Here is a 15,355-nt window from a genome sequence, read left to right on the forward strand (position 1 = left end):
ATAGCACTTAAAACCCGGAAAAGTCAGATTTTCATGATATGTCGCCTTTAACTCATTTTTTATTTTATTTTATATGTTAAAACAATAGTATTCTGCATCAATAAGTAAACTTGTACAATTGCTATGATGATCACAGAACAAGTCAAGAGTTGCAATAAAATATTGAGAGCAAAACACAAAATATGTAAAATTATAAAAAATGCTACAAAAATGTTATATACTGCAAACAGGAATTCAGTGTGCAGTACAATAGCCTACGTTCAGAATGGAAACACTGAACATTAGATTTTCGAGCCTGCATGTTAGACTAGACGTTTATTAGAAATGTAATATGTATTAATCTGAACTACCCCGAGACGAGAGTGTCTTACATTTGCATAATAGTGGGCTTTTTTATTATTCTTTTCTAATACAATCCCACAAGATTGGTCGCTTTAAATTGCTTTGTCTGCGGTCTCATTAGTGAAACGATTATTTGTCACATTTGTACGGAGAAATCAGTCGCATTACGCTGGCAAAACCATGAATAATGAGATCCAAGAAATTGCATTCAGTGCCGAGGAGCACTTGTATCGTGGTGATCTGACACACGCATGCGCAGTGCAGCCCAGTGACCGCCGAGCAGCCTCCTCAAGAGCCCAGCAGCGAGATTTCAGACAGCAGCGGTCAGTCTCCCCAGTTCCTGTTTCCGCCACGACTCGCCAAGCATCCCTTTCGTTAAAACATACGCGCTGTGGAGATACAAGTACGCCAGTGCCAAATCAAGGTAAGTCCGTCGCCGCATTATGTTAAGGAAAACGACGTTTTTCTCGCCGGCGAGTTCGCTCCATCCCGGCCTGTTGCTAGCTGCCTCGACTGCTGAACGGCAAAAATAACGGTCAGCTTTGCAGCTCAAGCGCATTGTGTTTTCGCGCCGTGATAGAGAAATGTGCTCTGGTCAGACAGTCATTCTGTGTGTATCACGATCACGGCACACTGTATAATGTCTTTATGTACTAGAAAGAGATGAAGGCGATTGCGAATGAGAATAGCAGTGCCAAATATAGGAAGCCTACTTTCTGCGAATCTACACCATACAGCGCAAACGAATCTGTAAACAAATACACCAGACGAGATTAGTAATAAATGATTTGTATCAGGACTGTTGAAGAGGTGCAGCGTAAATGCCCGTAATGTAAGTCAGGCATTTAGCAGGAATAACAACAGCAGTAGCGTGTCCATGTTTATGTGGGTAGAAAGGAGAAAGGCAAGGTAACACGAAGTCGCTGCAGTGTTTACTTTTAGAACCCTGTGAAGAAGGCAGCGAGTTACGGAACACTGCGAAATGATGTTTAAAGAAGCAGTTCACCCCAAATAAAATTCAGGTAACTTCGTGTTGTTGTTTTAAACCTGTATGACTGTGCCTTTTCTCTCTCTATGGAACACAAAAGCAGAAATTTCGAAGAATGTAGTTTCCCTCGAATGACTGAATGGGGATTGAAAATGTCAAGCCTGTGAACTGTAATAAATGTGTAATAAAAGTAGTCTGCATATCTCGCAAGCTATTTTCAAAGAGTTTTTGTGCTAAAAGATGGCACTTTTGCGAGGAGCAAAATGGAATTTGAGTGGTTATTTACAGAAGATCTTGACACCCGCCTTAGCTCACCATGAGATCTTTTTAATGAATCAGTTGATCCAAAAAGCAATTGTATGACTTGAGAATACTTGGGATATAGTGCAATAAATCAAGTAGACTACTTTTATGGAGCGTTTACACCTCTTTTTAGTCACCCTACCTTGTAATTAATTAATAATTTAGTCACCATTACCTTGTAATTACTTGTAAATATGCATCTGGCAGATTCCTTAAAATGTGTCTTTCTGGTTTGGAATAGCAATCTATCCCTTTAAAAATGATGAAGGCGTGGGCACCAATAGCCTTGTGGGCAGTGCGCCAATTTTTCGCGATGTTGCGCTTCGGGTGACCCAAGTTCGAGTCCCGGGCTCGAAGACCTTTCCCGATCCCGTCCCCCTCTTTCTCCCACTTCACTTCCTGTCTACATACTGTCCTATCCTAAAAAAGGCAAAAAAATAATGATGAAGGCAATAAAGCCTGTAAGTCATTATTATGATGATGACTGTTTTTCTTAATGCAGTTCCCAAAGTCTTTTCGCTATTCTTCTAACTGTCAAAGGTTATGTTTCTCAACTGCACTGGGATCAGTTTGATATTTATTAGCTAAAGTGAGCTGCCTACCTAGAAGGCATATATGTGGAAATCACAGCACAGGGATTATTTGTCTCCGCCAGTGCTTTCCCTTATTTAATCCACTCCTATCACACCCATTAGACACACTTCAGGATGGGCACCATTAATTATCATCGTATAACAATTTGGCTTCACTCTTTCAAGGCTACTTTGTGGTTTTATCTCCCGTCATGTCGTCTGCTGTTTTAATCGATGCACTGAAAACATTTGCCTCTCTTAAGAGCCTTGTAAAATCAATGTCTTCTACAGATGTTCGGCCATAATGCCCAGTCCCTGCTCTTCCAAGCATACACCGATAACAAGCTTTCATAGTCAAGTGTGTTATTACATCTACTTGGGCTTGTGTGCATTCTCTCAACATTCATACATTTTTAATAGTGCTTTTTGCATTGAAACAGCTTATCTCGCTTGACTTGGAATTAATGATATAATGAAATCTGCCGTGATAATTGATACCTCCACAAGCTTAGGTTTCTGGATAGAGATGAGAGATGTTATTCCTCTGAAGTCGGATGGTCATCATCAAAAAATTAAACTGACTCTCTCCTGGGTCAGTTGATTTGCATTGCATTTGGCCTTAGAGCAGCAAAAAATACAAGATTATGAACATTTTATTTCACACATGTAAATACTGTATATTAGCATATAATATAAATGCCAGGTTTCAGTATAGCACTTCTCAATTGTACACTGGACAATATGTTTGTCAAGTAACCTGAAAAGTGGTAAACAAATATTGACTGAATCAGCCCTGACTATATTAGATTAGACCAAGAAAATTCATTTTCATGGGTCAGGTAAAAGTCACTCCTTCATGTTTCACGTTTTACGGTGTAGTCAGACAAACTGAGAGAATTAATTCGACACTCCTCTGCTATGTTTACTTGCCAGGGTCCTTAGAGCTGTCTTAGCCAATGGCAGTGCCTGTAACTTCCCTAAGGGGCAGTTCATTTAGCTAGAGGCCTTTTTCAGGGAATCATTCTAAAACAAATCCACAAATAGAGTTTTAAACATGTTTTGTCGGGTAATCTAAAATGTGCTTCATGTGGTAACATCTGAATTAGTTTAATATGACAGAATCAACTGCATTATGTAGCCTAATATAAAAGTCTGCACTAAGTTGCACCAACTTAAGTTAAGTCATTTTTTAAGGGTTAGATCAGGTACAAACTACTAAGGTGGCAATTACGGTATGCTTCCTTTTTCAGTGCAGTATCAAATGTCATGCTGATCTCTGAATAGATACCATTTTTAAAGAGAGCAGTGAATACATCTGTTCACATTTTCATATTTAGACGAAGGAAATTGGTTATAAAGTTCATATGTCAGGGTGTGATGTGGCCTTATCTTGCTCAAGTTAACCATAAGTGAAGTTTATTTTTACTCCAGTATTTTATTAGCATTTACATTGATGTAAGTTTCTGAGGTTGTATAATTATCTCTTTTGTTGAAAGTTTGCTTTTAATCTCAGTTCTGTTCGGTCAGTCACAACTCTCACAAATGAACCATAAATATGTATTAATTTGTCATAGGCCCCTGGAGTCTCGTTGCAGCTCCATGTTTTGCTCTGACTCATTCCGCTCACACAATTATGGTTGTGAAACATTAACTTGAAAACATAATATGTGGTTATAGGATTTCCATAATGTGTAGCTTCATTTTCCCACGTGATCCTATGCTACCTTTGCTCACAAAGGGTTGTTTTGTGTTATTTAAATTAATGACACTGATGCGGTGACTGCACATGTTGCCATAGTCACATGATCATGTAATAGCACACTTCGCCTAGCAGAAATTCATTTTAGGCACGTCTGTCTTGTCACAGTTGTCATATTTAAATAATGAACTGAGAAATCAAATAATGCCCTCGATAGTTAATTGTCTCCTGGGGTGAATTATGAAGAAGAATTATTAATCCAGGAAAAGACGTTCTAGTTTATGCTCATTTTATTGAGATTGAATGGAGGAGTAATAGAGTGCAGTGCTTTGCTACTTTCTTAACATACATTCGCCCCATACTGTGAAGTGAAGGTCAGGACAGGGGCTGTAATAAAGCTCAAAATCACGGATCAGACAGGAGTGAAGGGAATCTCATTTCCCTCCCCCGCTCCCCGTGCTCATCTCTTCTATTCTGCCAATATCAGGTGACTACACTTGGCTGAGTTTCCATAGCAATGTGGGCAGTGGGCGGGGATAAAGAGGTTCTGATCAGTTTTAATGATAGTGTAGTTTGCTTCTCTGAGCAGATGGAAAGTCTCTCCCAATAGATTTTGATTTGAACGGCAGAGAGGTGTGGGATTGGGCATCAGGGACTAGCATGTACAGGTGTGTGTGTGTGTGTTTGCATGAGATGGATGATGAAGCGAGTAGCTGCGGTGGGGTGGGATAATCGCATGGATGAAATCTTTGGCAGGGATCCTAATGGCAGACCATGTAGCTTTCCACATGATGATCATTTGTACTCACTCTTTCCCCATTCTAGTTCTGTGGCAGTGGGCAGCAAGAAAGAACGACCCAGCCATTGTCTTTACTAACTCTCTACTAAGGAAGACCGTGAGTCATTCTTCTGAGCCCTTTGGAGATTGTAAAAGTCTGTATGTGTGTGCATGCTTGTGGGTTTTGCTGGTTGGTTCTTGGCTGACTGCTTTTGAGCCCATCAGACTTGACAGTGGCCAACGACAGGGAGCTGTTTCATCGGCTATAAATACCACACTGCAATGTGGAGCATCGCTCTGGCAGCTGCAGGGGAACTGCTCCGCCATCGCCCACACACGAGGACAGGAAGGGTCAGGATTACACCAACCACAGACCTTGTTTGACCCCTGCAGAAAAATTACACGTTTTGTACAAACATATTGTCTGAATGATTAAATGAGAATATTTGCCCTGAAAGCCGGGCATTTGCAGCCATCATAGTCAATGATTACCTACCGCAGGGCTTCATTTAAACCAGGGGAAATTTGTTGCACATGACACCGCTTTTCTCCCAGAGTTCCCCATGCCCTTGCCATAGCAGACAGTTTAATGTGAGCGATTGTGCCAAATACACATCTGCAAATGCAGTTGGTAGACTCAGAACACGGGGTAAATAGTCCTCAACAAACTGAACTGAGACCCTTGTTTAGAGTTGAGAACCCAGAGGCACGCAATTTGCACAATAATTGTGTCCTCTGCTTGAGCTACTTTCAAACAATAAGGCCAAGGTTACATTACTTCAGAAGAAAGGGAAAAACTACCAACAGAAATAGACCGTAACCATCTTGCATAGTAGCAGGTACTTTTCCACAAGGTCCTCGCTCTGTGACTGTCCGAATTACAAGAGTCTAATGTGTTTGGTTCTTTCTAAACTCTTATCATTCATCTTGCTTCGTCATCTGTGCCAGCAAACACACCATTCCCGAACAGAGCTGAATTCAACACACCCTCTGGCGCACACATCAGCTCAAGGGAGATATAGACAAGGTATGAAAAACACAGATCAGTAAATCAGAGGTAGAGTAAATAGCTGTTTTTGATGGGATTCATTTTCCCAAATCCCAATGATGTTTGAATTGCAGTAGCAGAGTACTGATTTGAATGGGACTGACATCTCTACTCAGATGGGAGTGTCTGTTGTCTGGATGTGGGTGTTACAGAAGGTGCATTCATCATAAAACCCATTGAAGTAATCAAGATTTTTTTTTTTGATAATGTAAATATCTTATATAAAAAAAATTACTTGAACCAGCTGTTTTCTTGCTCAAAAAGTTGGCAAAAAAAAAAATCCTAGTCCCTAGTCCCGTCCAAATAGGCTTTAGGATGAATACCCAGGGTACTCATGTCTGAGGTAAAGATGATGGAAGCATTTTTGAGGCATCTAGTCCTGTAGTCTGCATTGCTCAGCACTGACCTGAGTGAGACTGCTTTCTCAGCTCAACTGGAGCATGCTCAATAGCATCTCTAATGCCTTGTGGATTGCTAACGGCTTCTCCGGGACAATTAAGCATCTCTGTGGTGTTCACAATGATGGATGGAGATCTGCATAAAGAGCAACAGAGGGCAGACAGTATGTCAGTCTGAATATTATTAAACAAACCCGAATTGCAGGGTTAGGGCATCTCATCCACTAAGTGCCAGCTTTCAGGAGTCATCAGGTTGAGGTAGGTCAAGCTCAGACACCACTATGATTGTTGATTGTCAGAGCTGGACTGTACGTCAACTTCTTTTTATCCCCTTTATGCACCAAGTAGAGGTGGGGGATTGTCATACTAAGAGAATTCAGGGGGATTTCATGATTGGATTTCACCTTGTGCTGATTGATATCTTCAAACGTTTCAAGAATATAGACTCTCAGAGTGCCTATCAGTTGCAGGAGGCATGGTGGGTAATGCACTTTACTTAGCTTGTAGCAGCATCTGCTTCCATACCATCATTTGGTTTATGCCAACCCCACTCAACAATCACTTGTCCTTTCTGTCTCCTGCCCTTCGGGTGGGAAGAAAAAAGATGGTCCAAACCTCACGGGACACAGACATATTGAGTGTGTTTTGTAAGTCCCAATCTACCCCCTCTCTTGCTATCTGTTTGCCTCTTTCTTTCTTCCCCGTTCTGTCTTTTCTACCTTCTGAAAATTGCTTCCCTACTCCTCAGTTGTGAAACCAGAGTGTACTATGGGATATTAGAGGGAATGCTTGATGAGACCCTGCCAGACCTTCCTGTTTGAACCTTAGCACTCGGAGAACTAGTAAAATATTTGCTTCCCTCCATTACTGTTTGCATAAGCTGAATTGAACACTTAAGTTGTTGCTCGTTGTTGGTTTTGTGTGAAAATTTTAGCTATACCTTTTGACAAGAAGCCCAGCTGCCCCTCACCCACTGAGTAGAGTAGTGGGCTCGGGGGTTCGGCTCAGATGGGCTCTGCTGCCTACACAGAACAAAAACTGCAGCAAACCACAACTGAGTTTAAGCCAGACAGCTAACTCAGGTTGTCATCGCAATCTTCAGATTGAATGTTTTCATACTGCTATACTTCACATGTGTCCGTTTGCATGTCAGCATGCTACTTGCAGTGTTGTCTCCATGCATCAGTTATTCCTTAAAAACTATTGCAGGGCAAGGCCAAGTAACCGTTGACCATTTGAAGTTCAAATCTGTACACTCAGAAGCGCTATGATCACAGTGTTTATCTGCTGCCGGTGGTTTTCAGTGGTGCAGCACAGGGCAGAGGATGAGTCGAATGCTAATTTGGTACAGAGCCAGAGGAGCAAACCTCATGTGACACTGATGACAGAAAGACAGGGGGCTGTGCGGAGATATATCACATTCTGGGTTCTGTCCTTTTCTTCAGTCTTTTTGAGCAGTGCAGAAAAAGTACAGCCTGGTAAATGGTAAAAGGGTTGAGCAAGCACCCTTTCCCTTTTCCCTTACCGTGCAGGTGACGAATTGTTTGGTAAAAGTGCCCTTTCTTTAACCTCCCTTTCACTCGTTTCATCTCTCTGTTGCAATGTCTATTTCCTTCTTCCGTCCTTCTTCTTTCATTCGCTTTGAAATCGACTGCTTGCAGAGCAACATCTTTGAGCCAAGCTATCGACTACAGTTTAGACACCATGGAGTTGCATTAGCCTATGCCAGCGAGAGGCGTGTAAGACAGAGAAGATCCTGTTCGGAGAGATAATCTGATCAGTGGATTTGTCTACTTAATTTTTCGCTAATCCTCATAGTGTTCTGACAAGCCCTTTTGTGTTGAAAAGGCGCAGGTTGTCTTAATTGGGATCAAGAGTTGGATTGCTGCTCATGCCAACTACAACATACTGTGGTTTCACAAGCGGAATATGTTTTAAGATTTAGTGGACATTAATTTTACTGTATTGTTCAGCAGGACTCTTTATTTCATTAAAGTGTACACTGATAAATGATTATGTGAAGTTGTATTGCTGGTTATACACCCTTAATGCATTTGTTAGACATATTCACTTTCCTGGCTAGTCAAGTGATTTGTGTAACTGCAAGCCCTTTTGTGTTGAAAAGGCGCAGGTTGTCTTAATTGGGATCAAGAGTTGGATTGCTGCTCATGCCAACTACAACATACTGTGGTTTCACAAGCGGAATATGTTTTAAGATTTAGTGGACATTAATTTTTGGTTTGGACTCTTTATTTCATTAAAGTGTACACTGATAAATGATTATGTGAAGTTGTATTGCTGGTTATACGCCCTTAATGCATTTGTTAGACATATTCACTTTCCTGGCTAGTCAAGTGATTTGTGTAACTGACCAGAGGAGTACTGACAACAAAACGGAAAGAAGCTTAATCCATCTAGATTACAAACACATTAATGAGCCAGGCTCAGTAATGCCAGGAGTTCAGCTTTGTACTTATTCTGTTGATATTCTCAACGTCCTCACTATTTTCTTTTTCTTTTTTTAAAACGATTTGGCAGACAGTGTTTTCCAAGTGTTTTATATTATTTTAACAGATACATTATATTTGTAAAACTGTTGTGTGGCTAGCTCACACTCATTTTGATTTGGCAAAACAGTGTTGTTAATAATATAATGAATAATTACACATACAAATTTGAGGAAATAATTTAAAATGCCAAACTATGTTTGCCAACATTTTATTCCCCAAGAATTTTAGCCTTTGAGACTTTTTCTTATGTGCAATCTCCAGACAGTTACACCATCTGGGCATTTTTTAATTTAAGCCCCCCAAAATATTAGAATGACTTCAGGAATTTAATTTTCTGAATTTAATTAGCTAAATGCAAATTAATTTAATTTAATTTAATTTGCTAAATGCAAATTTTAACCAAAAATCTTAATGTTGATTTACAGTAAAGGAAGTCATTGACATTGTCAACTACCCAATATGTATTTTATCATTTCCATTTAAAGTGTCCTTTACAAAACAAATGTATTCAATTTTTTATTTGCAACAGTAGAGTCAAATTATTCAGCGAGCTATAATTTAACCCCATGACAGCTATAAATTCATAAACACATTTACTGGAAAACAATGGCATACTGTGATGGGTTGATAATTATAGTTATCAACCCATTCTAACTGGTTCTTTCAAGATTCACAGAAATAATAGAAAACCAAACATTTACATTTGCGAGGCACGAAAACACGTACATGATCAGTGGTACCGGCCAGAAAGGCCATCAGTTCAACTTTATTGGTCAACCCTGGACACCCTGGAGAGGTGCGTGAGGACTTTGGTCACTGTTCAGTCTTATGACCATGAGATCGTAATACAGGAGTGAAGAGAACAGAAGAAGGAAGTGGTTGGGATCAGGCATTATCATTTTTCGACCTTTCGATCATGTGTGAATGTGAGTATGACTGACTGATGACTGTCATTTTTTTTAAATCGTCATATCGCCAGTCCATGAGATCGCCGATAGACGATATTATCGTGCATGGGTGGGTGGGGGCAAGAGAGAGACTCCCTGTACTTGTCATAGGCTATTTCATAACTATTTGGTGTTTTAAACCACGCACGAGAGAGAGGGAGCCTATGGAAGCACCACGAATCTAAATAATAGGCCTATACTTTCAAACATACTGATAAACTAACATGTTAAATACAAAAATATTTAAAACAGCTAGTTCATATATATTTGGATACAACAGTCATACATCGCTATTAGAACCACGTGTCCTGTGACAAGTTTGCCGCATTGACACACGGAAGTTATGAGTCTAAAAGGTCTGCAAAATCAGTCAACGGTGAAAATCTAAAGTAGATTTATTTTAAAGACCAACAGTTTAACACTAAATATTGGGCATAAACGAACGAGTTAAACAAAGTATTTTAAACAGGTAAGTTCATTTGGAGTAAATTTAAAATTAAACCGATACATCAGTCATACAGCGCTCCGGACCGCGCGCCCCATGATGAGCCCGACGCACCGACAGAAACAAGAATGAGATGCGTTCTAACATAACTGTGGCATTAAACTCAGTTAGTGAGGGCTTGGTTAAAATATTGCACATATATAGGCCATTCAGATTACTTGTTAAAGTGCAACAAAATACCTTATATCAGCAGATGATATGTGTCTGTGTTTGTGGTTGGAGACTCCTTCACCGGCTACAGGCTCCTCATTTGCGCACGTGTGTGTGTGTGTGTGTGTGTGAAATACAGTGCTGAATGAAAAAGTGGGGCAATTTGATAATAATAGCCAAATTATAATGGGCCTCCTAATAATAATAATAATTATTATTATTATTATTATTAATAATAATACTTTAATAGGAGAATGAGCCTAATATCGTCTTGCCTATCGACAAAGACATCTGCTATCGTCAATATCTCTGACTATCGTCGATACACGATACTATCGTCTATCGGCACAACCCTAACTGAACATAAATGATGCAGATAGCAGTACTGTATGTGGTCTGTTTAGCTGAGGACCTGGCACTGGATGAGCTGCCCTCTTTAGTGCTCCACTGACATCCATGGTAATCAGCATGCCTACTGACAGACTGCGTTGCTGCACGATCGAGTTTGGTGCGAATGGATGTTTCGGTGGATTCAGTGATTTGCACGGTTTATTGGTGTGATCAGAGCGTCTTTTGTGAGCATTAACAGTTGTGCATAAACAGGCTTTTCGGCACTGGGAAATAGAATTTCAGGGCAGTTGAGATGCCCTTGGGAGGCAATCACAGAGGCGCTCCGCAAAAGCTTCTTAACGCCTGTGGCCTACTGCGTGGCACTACAAAATTTATATGAAATCACTCAACATTATTCATTAGCAGCTTCCTCTGTGCGGTTTATGTGTTGCATTCATGCGCTAACATTTTACCTTGCATGCTAGCTGGAAACCTGGCATGACATATATGCTGTTCTAGTAGGAGGCAGCTTGTGAGAGAGGTATCATTTGTCTGAATGAATCACCTCATCTCCTTCTCTCGTGCCGCACACCCAGCAATTTTTACAGCACGGTGTAATTGGCCACTCTGTTTTCCATCTGTTGCTTGCTTGCATTCCTTGTCATATTCCCTCTGCTGTCCTGCCCACCCTCGGCACCAGCGGTACAAGGGAGTTGTGTGTTTTTGCCAACAAGTGACGACAGAAGCAAGATCAAATATAATTCATAAAAGTCGATAAACATCCGCCTGCCGTTTCATTATCTCTGTCTCCTCTCCACGAGCTGGAGGTGTGGGTGCCATTTATTTCCTCAGAGGAAGGCCTCTCCATTCCTGATGAGAACTTTTCCATTTCACGAATTCTTGCCCTGGGCAATGGATCAGACTGTCAGAGTTACTTGCGTCTCCGAACTCCTCCACGATTCATCACTCCGTTTTTTTATTTGTCTTTTTTCCTCCAGACAAAGAGTTGTGGCCCGTTACATATGTGCCTTGGAGAATTTTTTCCCCTTTTAGTTCTAATACAGAACCAAAGTTTTTTGGTTTCTTTTGATTTAGTCAAGGTTAGACTTTAGAATACAGCTCTGTGGCTGAGGGTGTGAAATTAACACCAATCAAATGTGGGCACTTTTTGTGCAGTGGTGGGTAATTGTGCTCATCTATCAGCCATTGTAGCGGATGACCTGTAAGACTCGACAGACTGACATTTGACAAGAAATGCCGTTGCTTAGATACATAGGCACACGCTTGAAGAAACACCTTTAATTGTCTTGATGAACAGACAAAACATAAGTCATCAATATGCCTGACACGCTGTTTTTGGGTGCTCTGTCACTCATATCTATTTGTAAGGTAGTAGCATTTTATAGAATATAAATGGAATGTATGTTTAAGTGTCTAACAATTTTAAAAAGTTATTTATTCCTGTGATGGCAACGCTGAATTTTCAGCAGCAATTTTTCCAGTCTTCAGTGTCACATGATTGTTTAGAAATCACTCTAATATGGTGATTTGGGTTTCAGGTAACATTTATTATTATTATCAATCTTAAAAACAGTTGCGTTGGTTAATATTTTTGTGGAAACCATGATAAATTTTTTCAGGATTCTTTGATGAATAGAAAGTTTAAAAGAACAGCATTTAGTCTGCTGTAGTCTCCTGGTTTGCAGTGTTGTTTTAGGTGTTTTTTGCAGTGCCAATTTGAGCATGGCTCAAGCCAAGACAAAAGCCTATTGTTTTTGGTCTCTGATTAATTGTCTTACAGGGCTTTATGTGCGTCCTAGGGAGGGCTCCTACACACATTAGAGCACAGAGGACTCATTCACTGTATTCTCAGTGTACAGTCATGTTAAATTCCTGAGTGTTCATTTGATATTTAACCTCTTCATTTTAAACTTACTTTTCAAGCTGTGGTCTTAGAAAATGCAAACATATTTTTGCATTCTCCTCCCTCTATATAAAGATGTCAAGTACCATCTTTTCTCTGAAAGCCTCAGCAAGGTGATGTTGACTAGTGGATGCATGATAAAATTGCAGATGACAGGTTTGTTTATCCCGTGCTGTCAGGAAAACAATGTAAAAGATGCCTTGATCTACAGGGCTGGAAATTGCTGACACCTTTTAAAATGGCATGCTTCTTTGTTGTTTTTTAAAGGGTTTGAAAAGTAGATTGGGTCAGTTATTCAGTTTGATGTGGCTGTATAACTGTGTTGCATATACTATATAATGTGCAGCCATGTATTTTGCATATTTTTGACATTAATACATTTTGTAGTCAAATGTTGTACTGTATCTTGCCTTCATCATACCTTTCAGGCTTTAATAAAATGTCTGGTAAAGCTGTGCCACAGTAAGAGCATTTTAAAATGTGCCAGTCATGCACTTAGTTTATGAGGCATTTTTATTGCCCCAGCAATGACATTCTCTTATATCAGCCAAGCGTTTGAGTTTCCAACCACTTGTTTCCTGGTCTATGACTCTGCTGGAGCCTGAAATATCACTACAAATCAATACATTGCTTGTATAAGACTTAAGTTCCAAAAGAGTTGACTTGATTTTAGGTCTAGGCTATAAGGTGCCATATTTTCTCACCGTACAAATTAATCAGTTTATTTATTTAGATTTTTCATTTGACTGTGCCTTTTTTGCCAAAGTTAATAGAAAAAGAAGTTAATTTGTGAAAAAAAATGTTTAAAGAAAAAAAATGTTGAGAGTCTGCAATTAAATGGAATTAAAGGGGTCATATGATGTTGCTAAAAAGATAATTATTTTGTGTATTTGGTGTAATGAAATGTGTTTATGCAGTTTAAGCTTCAAAAACACATTATTTTCCACATACTGTACATTATAGTTTCTCCTCTATGCCCCGCCTTTCTGAAACGCATCGATTTTTACAAAGCTTATCGGTCTGAAAAGTGAGGTGTGCTGTGATTGGCCAGCTATCCAGTGCGTTATGATTGGCCGAATACCTCAAGTGTGTGACGGAAATGTTACGCCCCTTACCATATTGTGATGATGCCCTGTCCGGCCGGAGCTACGATTCAAAAACATGAAAACCCATTATAAACGAGGCATTCGTTGCATCCAGTGGGGACATAATTATGGATTATAATGACTTATACTGTATTTTTACGCATTGCGCGGCGTAAACATAAAACCATGTCTGCATTTGTGATCGGAGAAATGACAAACAACAAGCCCTACTCTACAGGTGCATCTCAATTAATTAGAATGTCGTGGAAAAGTTATTTTATTTCAGTAATTCAAGTCAAATTGTGAAACTCGTGTATTAAATAAATTCAGTACACACAGACTGAAGTAGTTTAAGTCTTTGGTTCTTTTAATTGTGATGATTTTGGCTCACATTTAACAAACACCCACCAATTCACTATCTCAACAAATTAGAATACTTCACCACAAACATTTTTAGTGAATTGTTGGCCTTCTGGAAAATATGTTCATTTACTGTACATGTACTCAATACTTGGTAGGGGCTCCTTTTGCTTTAATTACTGCCTCAATTCGGCGTGGCATGGAGGTGATCAGTTTGTGGCACTGCTGAGGTGGTATGGAAGCCCAGGTTTCTTTGACAGTGGCCTTCAGCTCATCTGCATTTTTTGGTCTCTTGTTTCTCATTTTCCTCTTGACAATACAATTCAGGTCTGGTGAGTTTGCTGACCAGTCAAGCACACCAACACCATGGTAATTTAACCAACTTTTGGTGCTTTTGGCAGTGTGTGGGCAGGTGCCAAATCCTGCTGGAAAATGAAATCAGCATCTTCAAAAAGCTGCTCAGCAGAAGGAAGCATGAAGTGCTACAAAATTTCTCGGTAAAAGGGTGCAGTGACGTTGGTTTTCAAAAAACACAATGGACCAACACCAGCAGATGACATTGCACCCCAAATCATCACAGACTGTGGAAACTCAACACTGGACTTCAAGCAACTTGGGCTATGAGCTTCTCCACCCTTCCTCCAGACTCTAGGACCTTGGTTTCCAAATGAAAGACAAAACTTGCTCTCATCTGAAAAGAGGACTTTGGACCACTGGGCAACAGTCCAGTTCTTCTTCTCCTTAGCCCAGGTAAGACGCCTCTGACATTGTCTGTGGTTCAGGAGTGGCTTAACAAGAGGAATACGACAACTGTAGCCAAATACCTTGACACGTCTGTGTGTGGTGGCTCTTGATGCCTTGACCCCAGCCTCAGTCCATTCCTTGTGAAGTTCACTCAAATTCTTGAATCGATTTTGCTTGACAATCCTCATAAGGCTGCGGTTCTCTCGGTTGGTTGTGCATCTTTTTCTTCCACACTTTTTCCTTCCACTCAACTTTCTGTTAACATGCTTGGATACAGCACTCTGTGAACAGCCAGCTTCTTTGGCAATGAATGTTTGTGGCTTACCCTCCTTGTGAAGGGTGTCAATGATTGTCTTCTGGACAACTGTCAGATCAGCAGTCTTCCCCATGATTGTGTAGCCTAGTGAACCAAACTGAGAGACCATTTTGAAGGCTCAGGAAACCTTTGCAGGTGTTTTGAGTTGATTAGCTGATTGGCATGTCACCATATTCTAATTTGTTGAGATAGTGAATTGGTGGGTTTTTGTTAAATGTGAGCCAAAATCATCACAATTAAAAGAACCAAAGACTTAAACTACTTCAGTCTGTGTGCACTGAATTTATTTAATAAACGAGTTTCACAATTTGAGTTGAATTACTGAAACTTTTCCACGACATTCTAATTTACTGAGA

The 15,355-nt window shown here is 40.1% G+C and overlaps 1 protein-coding gene across 1 annotated transcript in view; it reads left to right on the forward strand.

Moving 5' to 3' along the window:
- The first annotated feature begins 622 nt into the window (after positions 1-622).
- Positions 623-15,355, forward strand: part of LOC107592788 (alpha-(1,6)-fucosyltransferase-like) — a 104,628-nt gene continuing 89,895 nt past the window's right edge. Inside the window, exon 1 of the mRNA XM_016282353.1 lies at positions 623-766. The gene's annotated coding sequence lies outside the window, so the exon portion shown is untranslated. The remainder of the gene's footprint in view (positions 767-15,355) is intronic.

This window comes from Sinocyclocheilus grahami, unplaced genomic scaffold (assembly GCF_001515645.1).
Source record: "Sinocyclocheilus grahami isolate Dianchi unplaced genomic scaffold, SAMN03320097.WGS_v1.1 scaffold158.1, whole genome shotgun sequence".
Lineage (NCBI taxonomy): Eukaryota > Metazoa > Chordata > Actinopteri > Cypriniformes > Cyprinidae > Sinocyclocheilus > Sinocyclocheilus grahami.